The 24049-nt window shown below is 40.1% G+C and overlaps 1 protein-coding gene across 1 annotated transcript in view; it reads left to right on the top strand.

Annotated features, from left to right (window-relative positions):
• pcp4a (Purkinje cell protein 4a) overlaps positions 1-24049 on the top strand; it is a 57465-nt gene that overhangs the window by 152 nt on the left and 33264 nt on the right. The gene's annotated exons all lie outside the window — the stretch shown is intronic.

Here is a 24049-nt window from a genome sequence, read left to right as displayed (position 1 = left end):
CAGAAGACGGGGTTTCCCGAAGAGGAGACTCTCTCTCTCTCTACAGTATGTCCGCGCAACTGGAAACGCAACAATAAGACAAAGCTTTGAACTTGCGGTGCTTGCGGAATGATATACGCGCGTTCGCTGAGTTTGAGCGCTTGTTTTCTTCTCGGCAGCCGTCTTTAAACTCATTTGCCAGACACTGAGGCATTCGTCGAAACAATATGATTAGTGTGGCTTAAAAAGAGCGCGAGGGATGGAGGATATTGGTGTGGTACTGTATGTGCGCTCGCTGGCAGATTGTCGAATCAGCGATATCCGCGCGATGATTAATGATGCGACCGCTGACAGATGTCAAATAAAACTCGACCCTAAGAGCATACGGAGATGCTTTGTGGATGATTGGATGCAATTAGATGTCCGTTCATGATTTTTAATATTTCGAAGCACTAATTAAGTTCATAATGTTTGCATAAAATATTTGTGTAGCCTAGCATTTTTGTGAGTTTTTTTTAAAGCCACTTCAAGCACGTATTGGGGTGTTGTTATACATTTGTCATTGTGTGTGTGTGTGTGATTTGATTTTCTGGCATTAAATTAGAAACTGTTTGTGTATGCAATGGCATGTGCACTGTATGCACGTTTTGTTTGGATGGCTTTATAATTTTTTTATTGGAAACTATTTCTTCACAGACTTTCATGATTTATGTTTGGGTTAAAGCTTATTTTAAGAACTAATTTAAGTCTAAAAGCTAAACACGAGCTGCAAATGCCGTGAAATATGTCCGATTTTTCGGATTTTAATGGAGTATATGCAAATGGACTTTTAATTTCAGTCAGCCAGCCCCAGGGCTTCAGGTTAATTGCTATCCCATACAAAATCGCAGCGTTTAAGGTCTTGTTTCTTTAAAAAACAGCAATCTTCACTGCCTGGTTGAGATACAATATAAAGTGGCTATCAGACCAAACAAGAAGCACTGCATTAAATGATATTTTTCCACGCCATGTCTTTAAAATATGGGAATTAATTTTACCCCAGTATTTTCAATGGGGTTTTTGCGCTAGCCTGCTGCTAATGGCGACGCCTGCATTTAAACTGCATCTTTCGTCTCTTTTCAAGCTTTAACATGCAAATGAATGCTTAAGTCTATTTAACTGAATGTATTTGAACTACATTACAACATCGATGCTGTAAAAGGAACCTTATTAAATTATAGATAGTCACATAAAGCTTTCACCGAAAGTTCATCATTGGCTGAAAAATATATCGCCTATTGACTTGGTGCATATAGCCCATTGACTTGGTTCATTGAGTCGTTCACAGAATGAACCGGACTTGTGTTCTGGCATGCTTTCTGGATGTATGATTAACAGTTAATGGATTTTAAATTAAGTTTAAGTCTAGGACTCAAACACATACAAACAAACAAACAATTCATTCAAAAATGTGTAAGCCGAGTCAATTAACTGAACCTAGTTGAACATGTCTAAGATTACAGATCACTCACTTGGATCCAGGAATGGTGTCTTGTGGACAAATTTTTATCCTTTTTAATTATCATTGCTTTATAAAATCGCTTATTTTTGACGTCCAATAAATTTGATTTACAAGGATTCGTGATTCACAAAATCAGTTCACTAAATCAGTGATACCAGTTTACAAGATTATAAGTGATTTTTACATTCTGAGTCGTGTTTGTATTAAACAGTTAAGAATAAAATGATCAAAAAACTCTTAATATAGAAAACGCAATTAAGTATTATGACTTAACTGGAACATTGGAGGCGCAAACTTTGCACTCGCCCTCGAAATGCCTGAAGCGCTATCCATCCGTCCATCCATCCATCCATCCATCCATCCATCCATCCATCCATCCATCCATCCATCCATCCATCGTTCTGTCTATCCATCCGTCTATCTATCTATCTATCTATCTATCTATCTATCTATCTATCTATCTATCTATCTATCTATCTATCTATCTATCTATCTATCTATCTATCTATCTATCTATCTATCTATCTATCTATCTATCTACCTATCGTTCTGTCTGTCCATCTATCTATCTATCTATCTATCTATCTATCTATCTATCTATCTATCTATCTATCTATCTATCTATCTATCTATCTATCTATCTATCTATCTATCTATCTATCTATCTATCTATCTATCTATCTATCTACCTATCGTTCTGTCTGTCCATCTATCTATCTATCTATCTATCTATCTATCTATCTATCTATCTATCTATCTATCTATCTATCTATCTATCTATCTATCTATCTATCTATCTGTCTGTCTGTCTGTCTGTCTGTCTGTCTGTCTGTCTGTCTGTCTGTCTGTCTGTCTGTCTGTCTGTCTGTCTGTCTGTCTGCCTGCCTGCCTGCCTGCCTGCCTGCCTGCCTGCCTGCCTGCCTGCCTGCCTGCCTGCCTGCCTGTCGTTCTATTGTTCTGTCCATCCATCCATCCATCTAATTTTTACATTCTGAATCGGGTTTGTATTAACCATTTAAGAATAAAATGATAATCTTTAAACATATAAAAAGCAATTTATCCTTTATGACTTAACGTTGGCAGTGCAAATTTTGCTGTTTTTTGAGTGTTCGAAAGAACCGATTCTTACAAATGATTCATACCTGCCATCCTCACATCTTTTGCTCGCTCAAACTGGAAATGCCTGAAGCACGCGCGTCTTGTCTTTGATGCTGTGCGCGTGTAGGTGCGTGCAGATCCACTGCAGCAGCAGCAGCAGCGTTCTCCTCACAGCAGGAGCAGGAAATGTAGGATTTTAAGGTTATATAAATGATGATTCTGCTCTCGATTGTAGTGAATCTAGCATTTGCCAAAAGAGCTCAATCGGGCATGTGGTGCACCACGCTTCTTTAAATAAATCTGCTGGCAATGTTTGTCAGAGAAATGAACAGAAGGAGCTCATGCAATCCTGAAATGCTGGACAGAGCAGCATAAGCTGGGAAATCCTCCATGCAGGTGCTCAAGAAATGGACTTCAGACAACAGTGCTGAATTATTTAAGATCTTGACCCCTTTCTGCAGTACTTTCTACTCTCTGAAGGAAAGATGTTCATGGTCTCCAACTCATTTGGCTTTTAGACCGGCTCTGAATGTGTTCAGGAATTCCAGTGTGTGGGTGGAAACGAGGGAAAAATGCAGGTGGGCAAAATCCTGTCAGTTACAGAGATGCTCATTATGGTCCCATAACAATACAAGCTGTTAATACACATGACAGGGATAGATACAGTAGATGTTCTTAAAGGAACAGCTCACCAGAAATTTCTATCTATCTATCTATCTATCTATCTATCTATCTATCTATCTATCTATCTATCTATCTATCTATCTATCTATCTATCTATCTATCTATCTATCTATCTATCTATCTATCTATCTATCTATCTATCTATCTATCTATCTATCTATCTATCTATCTATCTATCTATCTATCTATCTATCTATCTATCTATCTGTCATCTGTTTTTTTACTCATTTATATTTTTATTTATTTTCTGGCATATATTTAAAGGATTCATCTTTTGAATTTAGGCTGAATTAAAAACTAATCTGAGTATAAAATTCCATATGCACTTTATGACAATAACCGAAATACACTCACCGGCCACTTTATTAGGTACACCTTACTAGTACCGGGTTGGACCCACTTTTGCCTTCAGAACTGTCTTAATCCTTCGTGGCATACATTCAACAAGGCACTGGAAATATTCCTCAGAGATTTTGGTCCATATTGACATGACAGCATCACACAGTTGCTGCAGATTTGTCAGCTGCACATCCATGATGTGAATCTCCCCTTCCGGGTGCTCTATTGGATTGAGTTCTGGTGACTGTGGAGGCCATTTGAGTACAGTGAACTCATTGTCGTGTTCAAGAAACTAGTTTGAGATGATTGGCACTTAATGACATGGTGCATTATTCTGCTAGAAGTAGCCATCAGAAGATGTGTACACTGTGGTCATAAAGGGATGGTAGGCTGTGGCGTTGAAATGATGCTCAATTGGTACTAATGGGCCCAAAGTGTGCCAAGAAAATATCCCCATACCATTACACCACCACCACCAGCCTAAATCACTGATACAAGACCAAGCTTTCATGTTGTTGGCGCTAAATTCTGACCCTACCATTCGAATGTCACAGCAGAAATCGAGACTCATCAGACCAGGCAACGCTTTTGCAATCTTCTATTGTCCAATTTTGTTAAGCCTGTGCAAATTGTAGCCTCAGTTTCCTGTTCTTAGCTGACAGGAATGGCACCCGGTGTGGTCTTCTGCTGCTGTAGCTCATCCGCCTCAAGGTTGGATGTGTTGTGCATTGGGAGATGCTCTGCTGCATACCTCGATTGTAATGAGTGGCCATTTGAGTTGCCACGTGATTATCTGATTAGAAATTTAACAAGAAGATGGACAAGTGTGTCTAATAAAGTGACCGGTGAGTGTATATCAGTGTATAAATAGTTAACTAAAACGATAACGTTTTTGTTTTGTAATTGAAATAAGATATTTAGTTGCAATGAAAATTGTAACTAAAATACAAAAATGTTAACCTTTTTTTGTATTTAGACAAAATTATGATTTAATTCAACTTGTACTAAAATAACGAAGAACAAAATGAAGCTTTAACTGATATTAACCCTTGTGTACTGTTCAAATTGACTACCCTTTCATTATGCTGGGGGCCGTTTTTGCCCCATTGACTACTATTATAACCACATTTTTTCATTGCAAAGCCTTGAGACTGTTATGAAGCGGACAGGAGACAGAGGTAAGGAAACGTTAGGGTGTTTATTAAATGACAACAAGGAGCACATGAAGGATAGCCAGGAGGATCAGGAATGATGTTGGGGTCTTTTCCTCCGTGGCTGGGTAACAGGAATACACGAGGATGGACAGCACACACCAGATACAGCTGACAGAGGATGACACAGACTTGGAAGGACTGGAAGACAGGACGATTCGGGAGGACCAGGAAGACTAGGAGGAATACAAAGAGAACAGGTAAGTAAATCGTTTGTTTTAGCTGAGGATGACTACGCTGAGTGGTCGCTCAGTTGTCCGCTTTCGTCGAGACGAGCCCGGACAATGAGCGACTGGAGTGCTGTGCTTTTATCTGGTGCTCGTGAATGTGATGCAGCTGTGTGCTCATTAGAAGTCAGGTGATGGTGATCTTCGTGAGTGGGGGTCGTGAGAGCCTGACCAATCCATGACAGTACCCCCCTCCCCAGGGCCCGCTCCTGAGGGCCGACACCTCCGACGCCGTGGTGGTCTCCCTCTGCCTCTAGGCGCTGGGAACTCAGGGTGGCTCTCATGAAACTCCACCATGAGACTAGGATCGAGAATATCAGCTCTGGGAACCCATGTCCTTTCTTCGGGGCCGTACCCTTCCCAGTCCACCAGGTACTCCAACTGGCCACCACGACGTCGGGAACGCAAGATCTCCTTCACTGCGTAGACGGCTCCTTCTTCTAGGAGCAGTGGAGGAGGGGGTTCCTCTTCGTGGTCAGGCTCTGTGGAGGGAAGAACAGGATCGTGATAGGGTTTCAGGAGTGATACGTGGAATGTAGGGTGAATACGGTAGTGAGAGGGTAATTGTAGTTTGTAGGTGACGGGGTTAACCTGTTCCACGATGGTGAAGGGACCAACAAATCGGGGACTTAACTTGCGAGAGGGCAGTCGCATGCGTATGTCCCGGGTGGATAGCCACACCTTTTGTCCGGGTGTGTATCTGGGTTCTTCAGACCTTCTCCTATCGGCGGTTACCTTGCTTCGACGGACTGCCCTCTGCAGATGTTGATGAGCCTCGTCCCAGACTCTCTCGCTCTCCCGGAACCAGTGATCCACTGCGGGGACATCAGATGGTTCGCCATCCCAGGGAAAGAGCGGTGGTTGGAAGCCCAGGACGCACTGGAATGGCGTGAGTCCGGTGGAGGGTTGCCGCAGTGAATTTTGGGCATATTCTGCCCAGCCCAAATACTGGCTCCAGGAGTTCTGGTGACCACTGCAGAAGGTCCTCAGGAACCGTCCCACCTCCTGAATCTTCCTCTCTGTCTGCCCGTTGGTTTGGGGATGATATCCAGAAGAGAGGCTGACGGCCACACCTAGGAGCTTGAAGAAGGCTTTCCATAGACGTGAGATGAACTGTGGACCTCTGTCCGACACAATATCTTCTGGAATACCAAATGACCTGAAGACTTGATTAAAGATATTGTCGGCAGTTTCAAAGGCTGTGGGAAGACCTTTCAGAGGGATTAGTTTGACAAACTTTGAGAATCTATCTACTATGACTAGAATACAGGTATTACCTTCTGACGAAGGGAGGTCAGTGATAAAGTCCACTCCTAGGTGTGACCAGGGACGGTTCGGAATCGGCAAGGGATGGAGCTTTCCAGCGGGTAGATGACGTGGGCTCTTGGATTGGGCACAGTCCTTACAGCCCTGAACATATTGCCTCACATCCCTTGCCATGTTTGGCCACCAGAATCGTTGGGATACTAGCGAGAGAGTATTGTTGATCCCTGGATGTCCAGTGCCTAGCGAGGTATGTAAGGAGTGGATCAGATCTACCCGGTGTTCAGGTGGTATGAACTGCCGATGAGGGGGGCATCCCGGCGGAGCAGGGGCTTCCGGAGTGGCAACGACTGGAGGAGCGTTCCAGGTGATCGGACAAATGGAGATGTGTTCGGGAAGAATCTTCGTTGGGAGTTCTTCATGATCGTGATGCTCGTGTAAACGAGAGAGAGCGTCTGCTCTTAGATTCTTGGGTCCTGGACGATAGGAAATGGAGAAATCAAAACGTGAGAAGAAAAGTGACCATCTGGCTTGACGTGGACATAGTCTCTTGGCCTCTTTGATGTATTGGAGGTTTTTGTGATCTGTGATCACCTGGAACGGATGTTTGGCTCCCTCCAACCAGTGACGCCACTCCTCCAAGGCTAGCTTGATTGCTAGAAGCTCCCTGTCTCCTATGCTGTAATTCTGCTCCGCCGGGCTCAACTTCCGAGAGAAATAGGCACAGGGATGCAGTCGGGGCGGTGTATCATGATGTTGAGATAATACTGCCCCGACGCCGGTGGTGGATGCGTCCACTTCCACCACGAAAGGAAGATTTGGGTCAGGATGAGTCAGGAGTGGGGCCCTTGTGAACTCCTTCTTAAGAAGGCGGAAGGCTGCGGCTGCTTCTTTGGTCCACTCCAGTCCTTTGGGTTTACCCTTGAGGAGATTAGTGAGAGGTGATGTAATCCTGCTGTAGTCCTTGATAAACCGTCTATAAAAGTTAGCAAACCCAAGAAACCTCTGGAGCTCCTTAATGGAAGTGGGTTCTGACCAGGATAGAACAGCCTCAATTTTCTTCCCATCCATACGTATACCGGTTTGGTCAATGATGTATCCCAAGAAATGAATCGACTTCTGGTGGAATGAGCATTTCTCCGCTTTGAGGTAGAGGTGATGTTCTCTCAATGTGTGTAGGACCTCCGCAACGTGTTGGCGATGTTCGGCCTCACTCCGGGAGTAAATGAGGATGTCATCTATGTACACTATTACACAGTGGTGAAGAAACTCCCGGAGGACTTCATGAATGAAGTTTTGGAATACGGAGGGGGCGTTGACCAGACCGTAAGGCATGACCTCATATTCATAGTGGCCAGTAGGGGTCACGAATGCTGTCTTCCATTGGTCCCCCTCACGTATTCTTATCAGATTATACGCGCTGCGGAGGTCCAATTTAGTGAAGACTTTAGCTTCTCGGAGCTGTTCCAAAGCGGCTGGTACCAGAGGAAGGGGATATCGGTATTTTACTGTACCGTTATTTAGGACCCTGTAGTCGATGCATGGACGCAGCCCTCCGTCCTTCTTGGCCACAAAGAAGAAGCTTGAGGCGGCTGGTGATTTTGAGTGACGTATGTACCCCTGACTCAGAGCCTCCCTTATGTAATCTTCCATTGCCTGATTCTCTGGAAGCGAGAGCGGGTAGATCCTACCTCTTGGCAACTGGGCATCTGGAACTAGGTCGATCGCGCAGTCCCATGGCCGATGCGGCGGTAGCTGGGAAGCTCTCTTGATGTAACAACCCCACTTGAAGAAGGATGTCTTCGCATTGTCGATGGATACGGGTCGAAGATCGAGTGCACTGGGTTATCGGTTGTATCTGGTATATATGCGAGGACGCCTCAGTACGGAGGTGGAGTTGACGACAGAGGGATTGGGAGATGAAGTTCCCTGCTGACCCGGAGTCGATGAGGGCTGTGACAAGGAGAGAAATAGAGGCAGTAGTTATTTGTACGGTGGTAGTAAGTGGTTTACATTGTTCAATATTCGTACTGAATACACTCACTGAAGTCCGAATGGGACGAAGGGGACACTCCATACGGGTGTGTCCACTGACACCGCAGTATAGACACAGACCCCGGGTCAGCCTCCTCTGTCGTTCCGCTGATGTCAGTCTTCCAGACTCTATTATCATGGGTTCTGGTTCTGGAGAGGCTGTTGACTCAGGCGATTGGAGGAGTGCAGACGAGGGGGTGATGGTGTCCTGTTGATAGGAACGGAGACGATCGGAACATCGGAGAGAATGTTGGATGAATCTCTCCAGACCCATTGTATCATCTAATGTGGCCAGTTGGATTCGGAGAGTGGGTTCCAAGCCGAGCCGGTACGTGGTCAACAACGATCTCTCATTCCATCCACTTGCAGCTGCTAGAGTGCGAAACCGGAGAGCATATTCCTGTGTAGATAGAGTACCTTGCTTTAGATGATACAGCTGCTCTCCAGCGGCTACTTCCCCATCAGAACGTCCAAACACCTCTTTGAAATACTCCGTGAAGGTAGTGATGGAATTCATGACCGGCCCGGCTTGGTTCCAGATCGTCTCAGCCCATTTAAGTGCAGGTCCAGAGAGTAGAGATACGATGTAGGCGATCTTCGACTTATCTGTGGGATATAGAGAAGGTTGCATTTCGAATATGAGGGAACATTGTAACAGAAAACCATTGCACTCCCCCGCTCCGCCTGAGTAGGGCGCTGGTCGGGCCATGGGACTGGAAGGAAGGGCCGAAGAAGAAACTGTGGAGGCGGAAGTGCTCGGTGCTGGTGGTGCGTTGGAAAGTGGAGCTGGTGGCTGTAGAATCCGCTTCAACTGGTCCACCAGCTCTTGAAGGTGATCGGGGGTGCTCATGTTGTCGTCGTTATGGGTCCGGGCTTCTGTTATGAAGCGGACAGGAGACAGAGGTAAGGAAACGTTAGGGTGTTTATTAAATGACAACAAGGAGCACATGAAGGATAGCCAGGAGGATCAGGAATGATGTTGGGGTCTTTTCCTCCGTGGCTGGGTAACAGGAATACACGAGGATGGACAGCACACACCAGATACAGCTGACAGAGGATGACACAGACTTGGAAGGACTGGAAGACAGGACGATTCGGGAGGACCAGGAAGACTAGGAGGAATACAAAGAGAACAGGTAAGTAAATCGTTTGTTTTAGCTGAGGATGACTACGCTGAGTGGTCGCTCAGTTGTCCGCTTTCGTCGAGACGAGCCCGGACAATGAGCGACTGGAGTGCTGTGCTTTTATCTGGTGCTCGTGAATGTGATGCAGCTGTGTGCTCATTAGAAGTCAGGTGATGGTGATCTTCGTGAGTGGGGGTCGTGAGAGCCTGACCAATCCATGACAGAGACCAAATAATCACGCATTCTCGATTGTTCGTGTTTTTCCTTGTCGACAAGAGGTAAAATCTGTCATTTTTATTGACGATCATCAGTTGGCAACCCTTTAGATAGGCCTGTACAAAAAAGTATCTGGTTTTTATATGGAGTTATATGAAGTAAAACAGCAGATTATAGTGTGTGTGCATACATACACTTACTATGTTATCAAGAGCTGAGCTGCTTGTTTCACAAAATCACAAATTGTTCCTCTTCCCACCAACAATCAGGAATGCATAATAATATTGTGTCATGCATCGCATTGCAATCAATAATGTCATTACAATAGAAGTCAATGGGCAGTCAAAAACAGCCACAAACATAATGAAAGGGTAGACAATTTGCACTAGAGTGTATTGTTGAGTTATTGAAAAATTCCAAAGCATTTTCCCAAAAACATGTCAAAATAAGATTTGTCATCAAAAATCATCCCATTTGCTGAAACACAGAGAAAGTTATGGCCAAATTAAGACTCAAAATCACCCCAGAGTGGACAAAAACAGCACACAAAGGTTAAATCTAAAAGAATATAAACATAACTTAACATGTATTAGTTAAATTAGATTCAACTTTATTGTCATTACACATGTAGAGTACAGAGCAATGAAATGCAGTTAGCATCTAACCAGATTGCAAATATTAGTAGTAAGTGTATCAAGGATAAATAATATATACATGTTACAATATACAGATAGAGGTAGCATTAACTAACTACAAGCATGATAAGATATAATATACAGATATACCTACTATGGACTCATACAGTTTCAATTAGATAATAGATATATGTACACTATAGCAGAAAGAATATGAATGCCCTAGGACTATTAATAATGTAAAGACCATTTAATGTGGTAATGTCATTGGCCCATAAATGCTTCTTATACTATTTCATAACTGTAACAAGAGGCAATTCAATCATATCTTCACGTTAAAACGGCTATCATAACATTATTTATCAATATATGGACCTTTTTGGATTTTCAGAAGCTATGGAAATTAAAAAGGTAAAACAGGAAATACATTAGGACCATTGTTATTGTTTACATTTCTCAAAATGGAAAATATATCATATCATCAATCCATCTTACATCTATAAATCAGCTGAATTCTTGACCAGTTGTATGATTCAAGGTGCATTTTACTGAAAATCTTACAACTGGTCAAGAATTCAACTGATTTATGGATGTAAGATGGATTGATGATATGATATAGTTAGCAATAGACCATTTTCAGAAATGTAAACAATAACAATGGTCCTAATGTATTTCCTGTTTTCCATTTTTAATTTCCATAGCTTCTGAAAATCCAAAAAGGTCCATATATTGATAAATAATGTTATGGTCAAGAATACAGTCGATGTATGAATCATGAACCATTTCTACAATACATTTACAGTCTGATTTTAGAGTGTCACCTGAGTGTAAACAAAGCAAGCGCCTTTAAAAGACATGAGGATGAGTTAAAAAAAAGAGATTGTGAAAACGAGCATCTGTTCAGTTTGCCTGTCTGAATCAGCGTGAGGATTTGATTGTGTTTTGGAGTGTAATCTCCTATGCCTGAAATAGGCTCTCTGGCACATTTACCTGATTAGGTGGGCTATCGGAGTTGTTCTGTTTAAACTAGGATTTAATATGTATATGCAGTGATGGGATCAGAGTGAGAGATTACACACAGTCAGCATTGACCTCGAATGATGGCACGATTGGTCTTTCCGAGTGGAAAAATCGCTTTTTTTCTCTTTGGCTTCCCATTGGGGCTGTGCAGGATATATATAAAAAAATTAAAAGTTAAAGGGGGCGAATAATTCTGACTTCAATTGTATATTTTTTCCCCAATTTCTGTTTAACGGAATTAAGATTGTTTTCAACACATTTCTAAACATAATAGTTTTAATAACTCATTTCTAATAACTGATTTATTTTATCTTTGCCATGATGACAGTAAATAATATTTGACTAAATATTTTTCAAGACACTTCTATAGAGCTTAAAGTGACATTTAAAAGCTTAACTAGGTTAATTAGGCAAGTTGGGATAATTAGGCAAGTCATTGTATAATGATGGTTTGTTCTGTAGACAATCAAAAAAATATGGGGGCTAATAATATTGACCTTAATATGCTTTTTAAAAAATGTAAACTGCTTTTATTCTAGTTGAAATAAACAAATAAGACTTTCTCCAGAAAAATGTGAAAATTTCCTTGCTCTGTTAAACATCATTTGGGAAAAATCTGAAACAAAAATCAAAGGAGGGCTAATATTTTTGACGTCAACTGTATATTTAGGCAAGGCAAGGCAAGTTTATTTATATAGCACATTTCATACACAGTGGCAATTCAAAGTGCTTTACATAAACAGGAATAAAAGAAACAATTATAAGAGAAATAAAAACAAATAATAAAAATGGTAAGAATAAAAAAAAAATAAAAGCTGATAAAATGTGTTATAAAAGAATTAAAAAGAAGAGAAAAACATAGTAGTTCGATCTGTCGGACGTAGCACAGTGCTCATTCAGTAAAGGCACAGCTAAACAGATGTGTTTTCAGTCTTGATTTGAATGTGCCTAATGTTGGAGCACATCTGATCATTTCTGGAAGCTGATTCCAGCAGGGAGGGGTGCAGTAGCTGATAGCCGATTCACCCTGCTTTGACTGAACTCTTGGGATTTCTAATCTATTTGATCCTAAAGATCTGAGTGATCTGTTAGGTTTGTATTCAGTGAGCATATCTGTAATGTATTGAGGTCCTAGGCCATTTAGTGATTTATAGACAAGTAATAATACTTTAAAATCTATTCTGAATGTAACTGGGAGCCAGTGTAAAGACCTGAGGACAGGTGTGATGTGCTCTGATTTCCTGGTTCTGGTCAGAATTCTGGCCGCAGCGTTCTGGATGAGCTGCAACTGTCTGACTGTCTTTTTGGGAAGGCCAGTGAGGAGGCCATTACAGTAATCCACCCTGCTGCTGATAAAAGCATGAACAAGTTTCTCTAAGTCTTCACTGGAAACAAAGCATCTAATTCTTGCAATGTTTTTGAGATGATAGTATGCTGATTTACTAACTGCTTTGATATGACTATTGAAACTCAGATCTGACTCCAGAGTCACACCAAGATTCTTGACTTTATTTTTTGTTGTTTGACCCTTAGAGCCAAGGTACGCATTCACCTTGTGAACCTCATCTCTGTTCCCAAACGCAATGACTTCAGTTTTCTCTTTGTTTAACTGAAGAAAGTTTTGGCACATCAGACATTTACATCAGATTTTTCGGTTTCTGTACCTGAATACAGTTAAACTCTTGAGAAAATCATAAAGCGCTGTCTGTTTCATTTAAGTAGATTAACTATCAAATGAAATCATCCCGATGAATATGAAATTATGAATTCTTTCCAAATTAAGCTATTCAAGTCATCTGGTGAATTTTAAACTCATATCGCACAATATATATATTATATATATACAATATATTGCACAATATATAGAAATAATCAACTTTCCAACATTCCCCTGAAAAGCTACAGCATGCTGTTTACAAATCAGTACATTACACAACTAGAGAATGAGACCGTGATCCAAAAAATGTCCAGATTTGGAAGGCAGGGAGACATTGTAATGCTGTCCACATACAGCAATTTTAAGAGGATTTGTAGATGAGTTTTGTTGCCGTATGAGATTATGCGACACTGGATGGATTTAAATCTGGACAATAATAGATGTCGTCTTCTGACATCTCTTATGAAGGCAGACTTTAAGTGCTTGCGCTCGCTTCTGGACGTCGTAATTGGAGTGTGAAGTGCACTCAAGTCATATTTACCCAAATAAATTGAATGAATATTTCTATCCTTTTATCCTACGAAAACGTGGAGCATTTTTTAGTGCAGATCAAGAAAAGAGAAGAGTACATGGTTGTAATGGCATTGTTAAAATTGACATTTAAAGGAAAATATCGCAGCATACTCAAAGGTTTCAGGTATTTAAAGATGATCGGGATGAGCAATATGGCCTTTTCCAAAACATTATAATCATTTTTTTTCTTAATGTTTAATTATTCAGCTTAAAAATGTAACTATAATGTAAATTAGGGATTATTTAACCATCTGGTTAAATAAAGGCCTGTTCTTGTGCAGTACAAATGGCCAACATGGTGTTAATGTAGAACAAATGAAAATTTTCATGAAAAATGAAAGCAAATATTGTACAAACTAATATAATATATATATATATATGTGCAGAAATTAGGGATATATCGCCGACCATATCATTATCAGGCCATCAAATGCAATTTTTACTGTTATCGTTATGGATTCAATATCAAAATTAGGCCAGTGTCCGGTGTATAGGCCTGTTTATTTCCAGTCCATCCTTGCTTTGTGTGGTATTGCTGTGCGTTAATATCTCAACAAGTAATCATATTCCTTATCATTGTAGATTTGTTTGATAGTTTCATTGTGTATTTTGGTTTTAATTGCCTCAGGAAAAATATTACATGTCTAAGACGTGTTCAAAGACCTGTGGAACTGCGCATCGATGGATTTGGACTTTCAGCAGTGAAAATGAAACCACACTGAACTAAACTGAATTTCAACCATGAACACATGACTGACACAGTTTCCATTTACTAGAACATCTATGTTAAGCTGCTTTGACACAATCTACATTGTAAAAGCGCTAGAGAAATGAAGATGAATTGAATTGAAATTGTTGGGTTGTTTGTAATCTAAAATGATTCTTTTTTATTATCATCGTGTTGCCTGGCATGTATTTTTGATGTAGCCTAAGATTGTATTCAGTTTGATTTGGCATATTTATGATATTATAGCTTTTAAGTTTTTAAGGTTGGTTTAATTTATTTTGGTTTGTGAAAGCGAAAATCTGGGTGGCGTAGTGGGTATCGCTATCGACTCGCAGCAAGAAGGTCGCTGGTTTGAGCCTCGGCTGGGTCAATTGGCATTTCTGTGTGGAGTTTGCATGTTCTCCCGGTGTTCGCGTGGGTTTCCTCCGGGTGCTTCGGTTTCCCTCACAGTCCAAACACATGCAGTATAGGTGAATTGTGTGTGTGTGTGTGTGAATGAGTGTGTATAGGTGTTTCCCAGTCATGGGTTGCGGCTGGAAGGGCATCTGATCTTGTTGTAAATTGCGAAGCCAGTATATAATATAATGAAATACACGAAAGGTGTCTACATTGCAGTCTAATATTTTGTCTATAAAGGTGTATATATTGTCTAAAGATGTCAATATTCACAAGCTTTTGAATGCATAAGTTGTATATATTATCCAAAGATGTCAATATTCACAAGCTTTTGAATGCATGCACTTGTTTTACTTTCATTTTCGTGCTACTAGAAGATAATCTGTTTACAAGAAGATTTGCCAGTGATGCTGCTCCTTGGCAGAAATTGATTTTGTGGTGGTTTAATATAAGAAAATCTCTTAGGGCTCTATTTCAGTGATCTAAGTGCAAAGTCTAAAGTGAATGGCACAAATGCATTAAGGGCGAGTCTGAATCCACTTTTGCGCCACACAAACAAACAAATAAATAAATAAGGGAAAGAAAATATATAGCTGGTCAGTTTAAGATAGGCTATTCCATAAAACACCCTTATGTTTTCCTTTTAAATGTAAGGCTGTTGGATAAAATAATCAAGTTTTAATTCATAAGTGATAAATTCTTTGCTGCGTCCTCCTTGATGTTTCAATAACGTATAATAATCTTTACACCATATTAAAGACACAGCAGCCAGTAAAGGTTGTCGAGTGTTTTTGTCAAGTTTAAATGGTGTGTTTGTGCATGATACATGTGCGTTTAGATGCCTGTATGTGTGTGTGAGAGAGGCCGGGTGAAAGAGCGCTCGCTTGACAGGTCTGTTGATGACGCGAGCGGCTGGGTTTCTTTCTTTATTTCTTCATTTTAAAGATATTACAAAATATAAACACAACAGAAAGACAAAACTTTACAAATGACGTGTCCACTTTTGTAGACTCAACACAATAGCGTCATATCTAGATAAAACAGCCTAAGCAATATTGAAATCATTTAGAGAATTAAAAATATCTGATATAATAAAATCACAATAAATAAAGCAATATAAAACAAAAGCTATAACAATTCAGCTTTCATATACAATACAAATGAATTAAACCGTTTCAAGCCATTTTTAACTTTCATTTTACTAAGGGCTATCTGAAAAAAAGATTTGAGATATTTTCTAAAAACAATAAACAACGGAGGAGTTTTGAAATATTATTTATAAAGTATTTAGATACGATGATACCAAATCATGCAAACAAAGCATTTTTTGGGGGAGTGAAACCAGAAACTATACCTTCATTTCTGTCCTTCAGTCCTGCAGCGCTGCTTTACAAACGGATTGGGGAAAACTGCACGTAAAGAATGTGTTTAATGTCCTCAAACAAGTGCTCATGTTTTTATATGATGTGGTCAAATTTAAAAATGAAATTGTAAATGTAGAGCTTTATTAGTGGGATAGCTGCTGAGTGCAACGAAATATAGCCTATATTTTATTACTTGTTCTTATGTCCTGAAACACTTAACACTTTCCTTTACTTAAGATAACTGAATAATATGCAATACCCTTAAGTTATTATCTTAAATAAAGGAGAATTACCTAATATTAAGTGTCATATAGCCTAGGGAAATATTAATATGTTTTAGGTCTCTCTGAAGCATTTGGGCTGAATGTTTGACGATGTCTATCGAAACGAGGATATTATAAAACACATTTTATACTGATTTATTACCGGAGAATTTCTGTGGTTTTATATTATGGGTGGTGCGCTGGGTCCCTCTGAGACCACTCGATGTGCGATGCCAACGGTCGGCGAGTAAACAAATATAATGAATGAAAACACACAGGCCTGTGCGTATAGACATGCAATGTAATGCTGTACAGTAACGTGTCGTTTGTTTGTTTCGATTGTCTTCATTTTAATCGTTTTGTGATGATAAGATGGTGTACTTTATTTGCCTGCCTGTCTGATTGTGTGGGCGGGTTGTGTGACGTTTGATTCGGGGGACGTTCTGGGGGCCGGGTTTGCGTGACGCGCTGCGAGCTACTAGCCTGACAGTGGAAACGTGACATGATTTCGGCCTCACTGCTCAACCTCCCGGGTGATTGGTCCGGCCCACCCCAATAAAAGCCCTGGCTTGCACTGGCCTGACAGTGGAAATGCGGCTAATGAGTTATGGGTGTGTTTTAAGAATAAACCAATCAGAGTCCCATCTCCCATTCCCTTTAAGAGGCAGTTGCATCACTCCATGGCGATTTTGCTATTTACATGGCAAACTTTGTAAGTGGAAAAACTGAGCGCTTCATTAGCGAGAAAATAGTTAAACAGAGCATCTGCAGCGCGAGGATAAAGAATGAGCCTCCTCCAATCAGCCTCTTTACTTTACTCCTTTACTTTACTCCTTTACTTTGGAGTAAGGAAACAGTGGAAGCTCCCTCCACTGAAGACATCCATCAGCCTACATATTTAATTTAGTTTAAGAGCAAAGATTTGTTTCAAAACTATTTCTGAATTCAGTTCTAATTTCCAGCAAACGGATAAATGAACAATAATAATGAAGTGTGGTCAAAACACTGAGTTATATCCAAACACACGTCCTGTTCTTATGCCCCATATGGTGATGCAGACGCATTCAAACAATGTCTTGAGCATCTCAAGCGGTTTGCCGTCTTCTTAGGTGCAAGTCATTTATTAAATAAGAAAAAAGGCCCACAGTGGCTTCTTTACCGCATTATTTCAGTGACAATTTTGTTCTTTTTGACTCAATGGATGGTAATAGTACTGAAATGTATTTAATAGTACTGAAAAGTACTTTAATAGTACTGATAACAGTACTTGATTTGCTTTAATTTATGCAATATTCCAGTTTTGCACACTCGTTTAGTTTGTCTTCGGATGGAAAAATAGCTACTGCCTTCCAGCATTTTAGAAGAGTTATTGCATTGCAATTCAGACAGAACGCACAAATATAAATGCTCACAATGGCGTTGGCTATGTGTAGAGGATGGACCAATGAGGCGCACTAATCACTCAATGCAAAAGTATCAATTGGGCCAAACATATGCATCCATCGCCACATCACAACAATCACATAATTACAATTTTCTGCTTCCAAGAATAGCGTTGACATCATTAAAGTTGCTGCGGGGCCCAAAATAACAATGCAAGCCGTTTAGCAGTATGAGGGTTACCATACACAACCTGTATACCTTTAGTGCGCCTGATCTGTTTGGATCTACATCTGAACAGAGCAGCTCCATGTGCTGGGGTAAACATGGCTATGAACTTGATGGAGATCAAAAGCAACTCATGGCCCTGGAGGTGCAAACACTGGATGTAATCAGGCCTGACAATTGATTTTTATACATCACGGCCCAGCGCTTCTGCATCTTCCACACGGATAAAGAGGAAAAGTGCGCTGGACTGTGTGTGCGGGGGAACCGGGCTGCACACGCATGATCGACGGCCCCCACATGGCGGTTCGGTGTCCTGCTGCCCGTTTATGTCTTCATCTGACTCTCGCCACATTAAACATCCTACGGTGCGCCACTAGAGCTCGGATCCTGCACTGCACGCGAGCCGATTTACTATGGCAAGCCATTTTAATATTTAATTTATAAACCATTTATTTTATTGCGACTATACTGAAAAAAATTGTGCTAATTAGTTATCACAACTTAATATTTTAAGGTACGTTAGCTTATATGCATTGGACGTGCTGACATATATATATATATATATATATATATATATATATATATATATATATATATATATCTCAAAGTTTTACTTGGCTGAAGTTATTAGAATTAAAAAAAAAGCGCTGAACTCATATATACAACTTATTTGTACTTGTATACTTCTGGATGACGTCAGATGATGAACGTCTTTCTGCAGGATTAGAATATAATTGTGGTGGTAAAAAAAGGCTTAAGTGGGTTAACAAAACTTGGGGGAGATTTGGGATCAGTTTGGATGTTTTGAACATCCGTTTTATGTTAAATAATTATAGTTAACGAAAACCAAGTGTGTGTACCTGCTCGTTTTTTAGCCATTTTTTGCAATAGTATCTGGATGCAGCCTTTGTGATGCAAGCTGAGACTGCATTGCTCAGAGATGCAATGTCAGACACAATGCACCACTGTAAAACCCAACAGTCAACTTTATCAAATGAAATGAGTGTAGCTTTCTCAAAATTAGACTGCTCCATTGACCAACTAAAAGCTGCTCCAAAGTCCAGCACAGAACGCGTTAGCTATGCACCTATGCGGGTCCAAACACGTACACATTGCTGAATACACACAGGATGTACAACAATACACAAATATCTTTTATATATGAAAACAATTAAATGATTAAATGTTACAAAAATTATTATTTTCTACATAATAAATGCCCTTTCAGCCGCAACCCAACACTGGAAAACACCCGCAAACTTTTGCACACACTCACATACACTATGGCCAATTTTGTTTATTCAATTCACCTAGAGCGCATGTGTTTGGACTGTGGGGGAAACCGGAGCACCCAAGGGAAACCCACACCGACACGGGGAGAGAACATACAAAGTCCACACAGAAATACCCACTGACCTAGCCGGGACTTGAACCAGCGACCTTCTTGCTGTGAGGTGACAATGCTAACCACTGAGCCACCGTGCTGACCCATTATTTATTATATGCATATTTATATTTGTTTTAATTAAAAGATTTGTTTAGATTTGACCACTTGTTGGGTTTTGGAGACGTCTGCATCACCATATGGGACATAAGAATAGTATCTGTGTTTGGATATAACTCAGTGTTTTGACCGCACTTCATTATTATAGTTCATTTTTGCTGGAAATTAAAACTGAATTTAGAAATAGTTTTGAAACAAATCTTTGCGCTTAAACTAAATTAAATATGTAGGCTGATGGATGTCTTCAGTGGAGTGACTTTTCACTGTTTCCTTATCCACGTAAGTAAAGGTAAAAGTAAAGAGAAAGTAAAGAGGCCGATTGGAGGAGGCTTGTTCTTTATCCTCCCGCTGCAGTTGGTCTGTTTAACTGTTTTCACGCTAGTCCACAAAGTCCACCTTGTAAATAGCAAATGAGCCATGACACGACACAAGGTACTTGTGGTAACTGACACTTAAAGGTAATGGGAGATGAGACTCTGATTGGTTAAAGGTAACGTTATGCTCAAAACACACCCACAACTCATAAGGAGAATAAGCACAACCCTGTTAGAACATGCGCCGTGGCGCAGAGCGTATTTTTTCATCCTTAAAATAGCCAGAGTGGATTCGGACACAACCTTAATGCTTTTGAGCCATGCGCTTTAGACTTTGTGCCAACACCGTTAAAATAGAGCCCTAATTGCAATTCTTTTCTTTGATTATTGAATGTTCTTGTACCTAAATAATACTGTTAAACTCCAATAAAAACCATTTATTTCATGTTTATCTTAGTTCTGTTGTTTTCAGCTGTGCTTTAGTTCATTTTCTTTTGTATATTTTTGTGTAAATTTATATATTTTTTGCTAATGCACTTGCTTACAAAAGCATCCAGTCAATATAAAATCATGAATTAATAGTCATCTTGTAAAAAAATTAGGCATTATATATTGCAGTATATATATATTCTGCATTCTTCTTCATTATATATTGCAGAATATATATATTCGTATACACACACACAGTTGAAGTCAAAATTATTAGTCCCCCTTTGAACAGTTTTTCTTTTTTAAATATTTCCCAAAAGATGTTTAACAGAGCAAGGAAATTTTCACAGTATGTCTGAAAATATTTTTTCTTCTTTGTCATTTTATTTGTTTTATTTCGGCTAGAATAAAAGCAGTTTTGATTTTTTTAAGAGCCATTTTAAAGTCAAAATTATTAACCCCTTTAAGCTATATATTTTTCAATAGTCCACAGAACAAACCATCGTTATACAATAACTTGCCTAATTACCCTAACCTGTCTAGATAACCTAATTAACCTAGTTAAGCCTTTAAATGTCAGTTTAAGCTGTTTCGAAGTATCTTCAAAAAAAGATATCTAGTAAAGTATTATTTACTGTGATCATGGCAAAGATAAAATAAATCAGTTATTAGAAATGAGTTATTAAAACTATTATGTTTAGAAATGTGTTGGAAAAATCTTCTCTTCGTTTAACAGAAATTGGAGAAAAAACAAACAAACAGGGGGGCTAATAATTCTGACTTCAATTGTATATATATGGTGGGCCATTTATTTGGATACACCTTAATTAAATGTGAATGGTTGGTGATCTTAACGTCCTGTTTGTGGCACATTAGTATATGTGAAGGGCCTCATGAAAGAAAAAAGTTACGTTAAAACCAAACACACTATTGTTTTTTTTGTGAAATTCCCAATAAGTTTGATGTGTCACATGACCCTCTTCCTGTTGAAAAAAACAAAAGTTGGATCCAAGATGGCCGACTTCAAAATGAACACCATGGTCACCACCCACTTTGAAAAGTTTGCCCCCTCACATATATTAATGTGCCACAAACAGGACGTTAATATCACCAACCATTCCCATTTTATTAAGGTGTATCCATATAAATAGCCCACCCTGTATATAAGCAGGAGGCATTATATATTGCGTTATATATCAGAAAAAAATCGTATCGAAATACTTTTGATACTTTGGAGCTTTTGTGATCCCAACGTGATATTTGCATTATCATAGGTGAAATGTTCATACGGCCTGCCACAGATGAGCTGTTTATTTCCATGGTCGGAGCAAACTCAGCAGCTCTGCGCTGGTCTGTCTGATGGATCAGCAGTGTGTTCGGCGTATCGAGCCGGCTGTCAGAACCCAGAGTCATTATCGGCAGAGAGGGATTTGTTGGGCTCCCTCCTCGCTGGAGTCTGAAGGGGCTGATATTGATTCATGGAAAGCGGAAGCGCTGAAGTAGAGCCATAAGAAAGGAGGTTTGGCTGACGGAGTCCGTCTCACCTTTTCTGATCCTCCAATCTGCAGATTACAGCCGTCTGTAAGTGAATTATGGTGAAGAGCGATGGACAAATCTGACCGTGCAGCAGTTCTGACAGAGACGCTCTCATGCAAATCTGATCCGGCTGCTGACAACTGAAGAGTAATACATCGACTAGTTGTTAAACCAGCCGCCCACAAAAACTGCTCCGTCACTGGAGAGACGGTTTAACCTTTCACTTCAGTTTGACTGAAATCTGTGTAAAAATAGCAGGTTTAAACATCCGCAGAATTAATTTTCTTACAGATGTAAAGCCTGCACCCAAAAGTTGCTTTGCTGCTTGTTCAAACTACTTATTTAAAATGCAGACGCCCTGGTTTTTTCACGATTTTGCGATTGCTGAATCCAATGCAAAATCAACAGAAAGTTGCAATTTTTAGCGATCCTGCAAAATTCTTAAATTAAATGCGAAATAATCTGCGCCCTCACAATCCTAACATTACATGCAAGGGCAGGAAATTGTTTTGCAGCCTGTGCAGTAAGCAGATGCGGAGGAAGTGTCAAGCACACGTGATTTAGGCCCTGTTTACACTACTGCGTTTTAAAACTAAGTTTTGCTTTGATTACGCCATCCGTCCACACTACGCCGGAGTTTTCGAGCCCTGAAAACGGAGCGTTTTGGAAACGCTGGAGAGGCTGTTTTCATTCTAAAACGCAGCTTCTCCGTCTCAGTGTGGATGGGGGAAAACGGAGACATCTGACAACGGAGGCGAGACTGCAGACGTTAACCTATCTGATTGGGACTTTTTCCTCAATATTAAGTAGCCTACACACAGTTCATTCCTGCATCCTCTCCTTGTAAATTCAGACTTCGCTTGTTCAAACTACTTATTTAAAATGCAGACGCCCTAGTTTTTCATTGCTGAATCAAATGCAAAATCAATAGAAAGTTGCAGTTTTTAGCAAAATTCTTAATTTAAACGCGAAATAATCGCAAAAAAGTAAATAATCTCATAAAACAACCAATTCTAAACCATATAATCAAATTATATTTATTTAGAGTTTGCAATTAATTGTTTTACATAACTTGCAGAGGATGCAAACGCAGCGCACGTGATGTATTTGAGTGTCTCAAATGACGTCTCACCTGCGCCCTCACAATCCTAACATTACATGGAAGGGCAGGAAATTGTTTTGCAGCCTGTGCAGTAAGCAGATGCGGAGGAAGCGTCAAGCACAAGTGATTTAGGCCCTGTTTACACTACTACGTTTTAGTTTTAAAACGCACAAGTTTTGCTACAGTTATGCCATCCGTCCACACTACGCCGGAGTTTTCGAGCCCTGAAAACAGAGCGTTTTGGAAACGCTGGAGAGGCTGTTTTCATTCTAAAGCGCTGCTGCTCCGTCTCAGTGTGGATGGGGGAAAAGGGAGACATCTGAAAACGGAGATGAGGCTGCAGACGTTAACCTATCTGATTGGGACTTTTTCCTCAATATTAAGTAGCCTACACACAGTTCATTCTTGCATCCTCTCCTTGTAAATTCAGACTTCGCTTGTTCAAACTACTTATTTAAAATGCAGACGCCCTAGTTTTTCATTGCTGAATCTAATGCAAAATCAACAGAAAGTTGCAATTTTTTGAGAAATTCTTAATTTAAACGCGAAATAATCGCAAAAAAGTAAATAATCTCATAAAACAACCAATTCTAAACCATATAATCAAATTATATTTATTTAGAGTTTGCAATTAATTGTTTTACATGACTTGTAGACGATGCGTACGCAGCGCACGTGATGTATTTGAGTGTCTCAAATGACGTCTTACCTGCGCCCTCACAATCCTAACATTACATGGAATTGTTTTGCAGCCTGTGCAGTAAGCAGATGCGGAGTAAGCGTCAAGCACAAGTGATTTAGGCCCTGTTTACACTACTACGTTTTAGCTTTAAAACGCACAAGTTTTGCTACGGTTACGCCATCCATCCACACTACGCTGGAGTTTTCGAGCCCTGAAAACGGAGCGTTTTGGAAACGCTGGAGAGGCTGTTTTCATTCTAAAACGCTGCTGCTCCGTCTCAGTGTGGATGGGGAAAACGGAGACATCTGAAAACGGAGGCGAGGCTGCAGACATTAACCTATCTGATTGGGACTTTTTCCTCAATATTAAGCAGCCTACACACAGTTCATTCCTGCATCCTCTCCTTGTAAATTCAGACTTCGCTTGTTCAATATGGAAAACAAACTCCTGAGAAATCATTGGTAAATCTTCAAAGGGACCGTGTACTTTATAACCTCATTCACATCACTCTGGCTATGCTGTTTCACTATCTTAACAGTAAAACAAAAACATATAAGGAACTG

The sequence above is a fragment of the Danio aesculapii genome, chromosome 10 (assembly GCF_903798145.1).
Source record: "Danio aesculapii chromosome 10, fDanAes4.1, whole genome shotgun sequence".
Taxonomy (NCBI): domain Eukaryota; kingdom Metazoa; phylum Chordata; class Actinopteri; order Cypriniformes; family Danionidae; genus Danio; species Danio aesculapii.
Note: the sequence above shows the minus strand (reverse complement) of the source record. Positions and strands in the feature narration are given on the sequence as shown.